The following is an 8,170-nucleotide window of genomic DNA, read 5'->3' as shown; positions in this document are numbered from 1 at the left end:
TGTGTGTGTGTGTGTGTGTGTGTGTGTGTGTGTGTGTGTGTGCATTTGCATCACTCTCAAAAACATAATAAAATTTTAGGTGAGGCAGCTTTGACTGTGGCATAGACTGTGCTGCTTCTTCATACTTGGCTGAGATGTGACAGTAGACCACAGTTCAGTTATTTTGACTAGCTGTAGCTACTGTACAATGCCAGCCTGCCAAGAGGATCTCAACCTTGAACTGCAGCCTTTCCCTCAAGAAGTGGAAGGACTGGAACAGGCACTAAATGGCCTCCTTGACAGTTCTTCAAGGTGCCAAAAGGGATAGTACCTTTTGTTCCACACACAATTCAAAGAGCTGAATTCAGCTCAGTCTCAACGTGGTGTCAGTTTGTTTAGCAGGAAACAGAGGAGATGTTTTTTTCTCTGCAATATGATTAAAATCATATTTTACCTTCAGTTCTGCTGCTACTAGTGTGATACAATTAAGATTATGCTGTTTATACTCAGTAAATATTTCATATGGATATACCATCTGATGAAGAAGGGAGACAAAGGGAAGGGGTTGTGGGTGACAGTAGGGTCAGTGCCTTCATATTTTCTTTTATGTGCAACATACTGTTTCCTTACAGTGTAATGGGTATTTCTGCTTAAACTACTTATATGCCTCAACCAGTTACATGCTCTTAAACTATTATGTTGTGTTTGGTTTTCTGTGGCCAGCTAGTTTTGCAAATGTTTCTCTATTTCATTGGTGAATATGTCTGCTTCTTGTACGTATTTCCCAGTGTTTCATATCTTTGTTTTGTGAGCAAAAAATCTTAGCCTGGAGTCCTACCTTCAGCTTCCAGTCACTTCCAATCACCGGATGCCTTTCAAGCCAATGGTAAGACATCAAAGGCTTTTTATACTCAACCTATCAATAAGTTTAAAATGTGCTGGGGTGCTGTGTGATTCATTTTCACTCCTCCTCATTAGCAACATCTGAAAATTAAATGATAATATCATTTGATATTTGCCAAAAATGGCAACAGTAGCCCTTTTCCACAGTCGTTATGCATGAACAGAAAGAAACTCTTAGAATGTTCTCAACCGGCCTTAACCACAGCTCTCTAAGAACATTCCTTTCTGGCTTTGCGCCATCAAATAAAACCCCTTCCAGCCAAACTAAATCTCTGCCCGAAACACTCCAGATATTAGGCTGAAATACTGCAGCACTGTGTAGAGGAAATGAAAAGGCAAAAATAAGGCCAAACAAATCCCAGAGGTTAAGTTGATTAACAAATGGGCTGCAGTCGGTCCTTAATTGCCAATATGTCCGCAGAAAATGGCCCCAGAGTGTTTGGCCAGCAGGCTGCCAGTACTCAGCCATGTCAGTTTTCAGGTCAAGCCAAGCAGTCACGATAAGCATGCACCGAGTCCATTATTTCATTACTCTCCCATAATCCTGCTGTAGAGGAGCAAGTCAGCATCACTTCCTGAATAAGATGGGCCCAGCTGTTCTTATCTCATGAGGGCCACTCAATGCCTGCTTCCCTCTATTTTCTTTTCCAAAGAGACAGCAGAGCTATGGAAACACCTTATCTGCAGCAGCTTTCTACTGAGTCACTCACTCTGCGTGACTCCATTCCTCTTGGGACAAGTAATCATTCTTTGCCTAATTTACATTTACCTAGGTTTTGTAGGCAGAATCCTTAGAGCATGCCAAGGGTTCTTTTTTTTTGGGAGGTAAAAATCAAAAGACATATCAACATCTGGTAATGTGGCAATTCAACTGTAAAGAGGATATTGAGAGCAAAGAAGTGATCAAAAAATGTTCACATACTAAAATGACTCAATAAGGCTGTAAGTACTTGTCTTTGCCTTATGCTTTGAATATTGTTGAGTTGTCTGAAAATATTTAAAGTCAGATTGTTACCACCTTCTGGAGATTTTTTCCCCCAAATGTATTGTTGAGAAAAAAACTGCTTTATATTTTTAATATACATCAATTTTGAATATGATCAAAAGAAATCTTGACCCAAGACAACATGAGGCTGAGTGATGTCCTTAGTACCTTTGTCAAGTAACTATTCCACCACGTCACATGTACCATCCCTTGCAAGCATACTAAAAACTTGCTTCAGGGAAGAAGTCACATGAGCATTTTCCATTTGGTTGCTTGAGGTTTATTGATCAGAGCATGACTTAAAGCCTTTTACAGTGGTATCCCAGGGAATTCACTTCAATGACATGAGTGAGCAGTTTGTTCCAGGCAGTGGGCATCTTATTTCAAACATAATGCGTCCTGGTGCCTCCCATTTGTAGTCCACCCCAATTTCATGTTCCTTTTTAGGTTCTTGTTCCTTTGTGTTTTCTGGTGTTCCCCTCTGAATTGATTACACTGGACCTCTCAGCATTGTAAACAGAAGCCATCTCACATGGTATTTCTCTTCCAGACAAAAGGGAAATGCCTTATATCTGCCAAAGCTTGAAATGCTGCAAAAAGAGGGGGAATTATTTGTTCCTTGCATCTTATTTTATTCGCTCGCAATTTCTTCTGCTGTCAGGTCAGCTACCAAGATACCATGGTACAAGATAATTGTGTAGCACTCCAAAATGTTTGACACTTCACAACAGCTTTCATTATCAATCTCAAAAATTACATAAGCAAATTTTTTCTCTCCAGAGCACCATGCTGAAATGTAAAAGAGAACTAAGAGAATTTATCAATTACTCATTGCCCTGGCTGAGTGCAGTCTAAGCACGAGCCATTATGACACTCACCAACTGAGTTTCAAAGATCTCTGCTACCATTTTGTTCTGACTGGTTTCTTCAAGGCTGTAATGATGGCTCTTCTAATGGACATGGGGAGTCTAAAGGATTAGGTGGCCTGGTGAAATTATACTATAATTAAGGAATGTGCTATGACTCAGCTATCACAGCTGTTATTTCCCCAAATCACCAGTCTGATGTGGTTCTGACATGATATTACATGATGATTGACTGAGTGGTAAATAAAGTAACCTTTTACTATTTTGTTCATAACTCGCTGAACAATGGTGCTATTTAGGCAAACCGCACATCACTGTAAATTCAATTCAACAATTTGTTTTAAGAGAAGGAAAGGAAAAGTGTTATTAATAGTGAAATATTCAAGTGAGTGTGAAATAGCACAGTAAAGCAGCATTTTTATTTCATTACATATATTCTGCTGATAGCGTCTGACAACAAACTACCTCTTGCTGCTCCACACCAGTGGATATATACATGACCATGCACCATTGCAATTATTGAGTATTTTGATAAAGCACTACTAAATTGTTCTGAATAAATTATGCTGAGGCAAAATAATAAAGGTTTCGCTTTTGCTCTCATGAGATGTCATCCGTGTCTGATTTTTCAATGAATAATGATTTTAAAGTCATATATTTCACATGGAGCTATGAAAACTGACCTTAAACTTTTTTAAAGGAAATATATAAGAAATGGAATTATGAACTGTCAGAGAAAGTGATAAGTCATTTTCTTTTCCCTTGTGGGCATTCCTGCCCTTTGCTGCTGTGGAGACTTCATACTCTAATATTAGAAGATATTAAAGCAAGAATTATTTTTTGACATTTAAATGTTATTGCTTTGAACAAAATCAAGTCATTTTTGTCTTTCTCTTTTTGGTTTTCGGGGTTGGGGGACTGAGGCAAGGGTGCAGATGGTCACTGTCCCTGGTCTCAGGAAACCCCCCTGTCTGCTCCTCACTTTGTTCAAAAAACATTTTAAGCCAGTCATACTGTAAAAGCATAAATAATTGAGCGCTACATGCAGAGATTGTGGTAAAATTTTTATAGCCTTTGTCTTTTTAATGTGGCTCCACACCCTACATGACCACCTGCCAGCTCTGTCAGATAAAGGCCCAGGATACAAAATTCCAACTGAGAAACCCATGCTCCAGCCATGCTGTGGGTGTGTCTTTCTCTGAAAATGACTGAGCTGTATTACACATGTGGAATCATAATCCTCACTGACCCATATCATTGTAAAAACAGGTACATTACATGTGTAAATGGCAAAATTAAATATGCTTAGGGCTATGTTTCTTCAAATAAGAACATTTTTACATTTTAAAATATTTTAGGATTTACCAGAGCATGCGTCTTTTCTGGTTAGCATCAGAAACAGTATCAAATACGAGATTCTGTTAGTATCATTTTCTTGCTTGTAGCTCTATGGTGTTTCACATGTCACAATAAGATTGCAATAGCAGCATGTTCAATTCTATCTAATTTGTTTTGCGTGTTGACAATCACGTGTTGTGTATTCAGCCTTTCTTGTGTGTACATCTGATGGGCAGTTCCTGAAAATGGTGTCAATTAGCTTTCTGTCTGTTGTCTACACTTGTCCACTACAGTGCTGCCCAATTAGCAAACTGGTAGCCTCTTAGCTGATAGAGGTCTTAGCTGTGTTCCTCTATGCAGCAGCTCAGAGTGGGAGCCTCTCTTGCCTGGCCTTCCCATACGAAGACTCCATTGTACAAAGACAAGGGAGTCTATCTGTGGTAGTCCAGATAGTGGAAGGACAGAGAGGAACAGTTACGCTTGAAAGCAAAAATGGCATTGCAGTGCAATATGCCAATGTCCTATCCCAGTCCTCACCTCTCATCAGACAGCCAAATACTTCCATCAACATAGCTACACTCAGCATGACTCTCCTGCCAACTTGACATACCCATCACGCTCCCCCAGCCCTGTCCTGGTAGTAAATAGAGTCCTATGCAACTGTCAATCTGCTACTAAAAAAAAAAAACTGATTTCATCATGTCATACGTGTCCCTTTTATTCCTGCAATTTCTTGCCCTCACGACGACCTGGATACCGCTTGATAACACTGCCGCAGTGGCTGCTCTGTCTGCTGGGTACTCCTTCTCCAGTACACTGCGACACTCTCAGAGGGGTGGAGGCACTGGAATACTCATCTCAAACATGTGGCAATATTCAGTCCTGCCTTCCTCTGCTCTCAGCAGTCTCACGGTATCACGATCACAAACCTTTTCAAATTGCACTTCGTGGTTGTTTATTGCCCACCAGGTCCCCTTGGAGGCTTTCTTGATGAGCTAGTCTTTCTCCTCAGCTGTATCCTAGAAGATGATTCCCCTATGATCCTTCTTGGGGAATTTAGTATTCATTTATATAGCCTTCAGTCTTCCGCTACACTCAGTCTTGACCTTGTACTCACCAGAAACAGAAGCTGCTTCAAAAGTGGCTCCATTTCAACCTTCTGACCACTAATTTGTCTGTTTCTCTCCCCCTTTGAAGAGGGCCTGCCACTTCAGCACCCACACCAGTGGTCACATTCCAAAGACATATGTGCAACCTATCACCCACAACCTACTCTGAAAGAGTGATTCCCTCCCTTCCAACTGTGGTGGTGCTCTCAGATTTACCAGTAGACATTGCAATATCATCTATCAATGTTGTCTTCTGCTCTTTGGAGGCTTCCTCTTCTAGCCTTTGACTGGACCACTGCAGGACAACAAGTTGCCCTTAGCTGGGCAGAGATGGAAAAAATCTAACCTATACCGTCTGCCCTGGTTGAGTAGTAGCACCTTGTCTCATCCCTTTCTTCTACAGTTTCATCTGCTATTGCTTTGTTTCTGAAGTAAAATTCATGTGGTGTCCAATAACTTAATAACCCTCAGAAGTTATCTTCTACCTTCTTACTCACCCCTCACCTGCCACCCCACCACCTTCTTCTAACCTCACTGCTTATGACTTGGCATTTTACTTCGGTAAAAAGTAGCAGACATCAGCAGCTCCTTACATCAGCCAACTCATCCCACCAGCTACACAGTCCCATTACTGGCTCTCCTGCTTTCTCAGCATCCTCAGCTATATCTAATTCTGACCTTCTACAACTCCTATCTCAGCTGACAGGCTAACCACCTGTCCACTGGACCCCTGTCCTCTAAAACAGGCACCAACCTCCCTCCTTCTGTCTGTGTTCCTACAGCCTTCAAACAGGCGCTAGTCAAACCACTTATCAAGAAACCAAACTTGAACCCCATGCTGGCCCAAAGCTACAGACCTGTCTCCTTTCTTCCACTTCTCTAGAGACTCTGGAATGGGTTTGTCTATCTGCTGCCTTTGATGCAGTTGACAATCAGGTCCTCCTGGCAACTTTGGTCAAACTAGGCATTGCAGGGTACTTTTTTACCTACCTTTTATAACTGTTCCAGAAAATCACATGGCATGATTCTGCCTCTAAGCCTCACTCCTTCACATCCTTCAGGGTTCTGTTGTTCATCCTCCTTTCTTCCCCCTCTACACTAATTCTCTGGGAGCAGTTGTCTCATCCCATCACTTCTCACAACACTTCTGTGTGGACAGTACTTCAATTCTTCAATGTCATTTCCACCCACTGACAAGACTACTCACTCATCAAGGCTTACCTCAATGATGTATCTAACTGGATGATCAGCAAACTCAATGACTGATGATCTCAAACTCAGTCTTACTGAAACCAAACTTTTTTATTTTCTTGCAAAGTCATCACCACCTTGTCACCTCTCCTTCTCCCTGACTTATTCAGCATCCTAGAGTGCCACAAACCCATAAAACCTATCCATTTCTTACAACTAACTCAGCACAACTATTACTTTTTAGAGAGGACTACTCTAACTCTCTTTTGGCTACTCTCCTCAAAAGTGCTATCAGACCTCTTAAGATGATCCAGAACACAGCAGCTCATTTAATGTATAACTTACCACATACTTGCATGTCATACCTCTCTTAATCTCTTTACACTGGTTACCTGTTATGGCTTGAACAAAATTCAAAGCTCTGGTCCAAGCCTATGGAGTTGTAACCAAAGATCCACGCCCATACATACCATCTCTCATCACACCCTACTCCCCTGCCAGACCACTTTGTTTCGCTACCCCCAGGACATCCAGGAGACTAAAAACCCACCCATTCAGAACACACTTGGGCTCTCTGCTCTCTGACAACTCCCCCTCCTAACACTAGTATGACACAGTAGCTGTAAAACTGATTGTGATTTAAATGTAAAAGATAAATGCCTGGTGGCACCTCAAGCTTTTGCAGTGGCATTAGCTCAGCTGCAAACATTTTGTGATAATCCAAACCTGTGGGGTTTAAGATTTCCATGGTCTACTCTTAATGTTGTATGGTAATAGTTTAAGGTCGTATGTCCTTTGACTACACTTAATCCCATTGTGGTAATGTTTCCCACAATGTCACTTCATTTCAAGGATGGCACTGATGTTTTAGTTTCTGTACAGCAAATTGCTAAACCTATTGATGCCCTTTTGTAAGTCACTCTGGATATGAGTGTCCTCCAAATGACTAAATGTAAATGTAAACCAGACCTGTATAATGCCTTGAGTTAATTTTCTTTCTTTATCGTGTAACCGGAAGGTTCCTGGCACCTAACACAATCACCATCAGATGCACACTAAGGCACAGAAATTGCAGGCTGTCTCTTCATTCACCATTGAAGTGACTTACAAATTCTCTACAGCAATTGGTATGGTGGTATGGTAAACTGTTAGTTATCCCTCTGTCATGTAAGGTATATTTGTGATTCACATCTTTACATAAATAATCTATTCCTATAGTTTTACAGATGGTGTTAGTGTATTGGATTTTTTGTGGACTTCTGCTGAAGAGCAACCATGCTATGAGATTTAATCGCTTTCATCATTTGCAATTTGCAATGGATTAGATTGCATTTCCTCCTGAAAATCTGTTTATTCTTTTTTTAATTAGACCAGTCATTAAGGTGAAATTCCAGATAACACTGAGCTCAATGTCACAGATGTTATCAGCCTCAAGCAAGGGTACTTTGTTCCTTTTCTACTTTTATTCTTTTTTAAAGACTTGCACGGCCTTTTTGGAATGTGTAATGACAACAAGCAGGATTGTTTTCTGTGAAATGTAATAGTTTTTAACCTCAAAACTATTGATTTGTCCTTCATGAGCCACATTGTGTCTGGATGCGTTTGAGAGGAATCTTTGCTGCGTACCCTCCCTCCTGACCTACTGCAAGCCCTGCCAGGAGGCCATTTTGTCTCTTTTTGTGGCTGTCAAAGTTTCCCTTTCTTTGAGTGACTATTTGCACGTGGCGTGACATGGTGGTCCTTGCATGTTCAGCAGCGCGTAAAATTCCATAGTTACCGACAGCAGGGCCCTGTACCTG

The sequence above is a fragment of the Megalops cyprinoides genome, chromosome 18 (assembly GCF_013368585.1).
Source record: "Megalops cyprinoides isolate fMegCyp1 chromosome 18, fMegCyp1.pri, whole genome shotgun sequence".
Lineage (NCBI taxonomy): Eukaryota > Metazoa > Chordata > Actinopteri > Elopiformes > Megalopidae > Megalops > Megalops cyprinoides.
The sequence above is the reverse complement of the archived record's forward strand: the minus strand, read 5'-3'. Positions refer to the sequence as shown.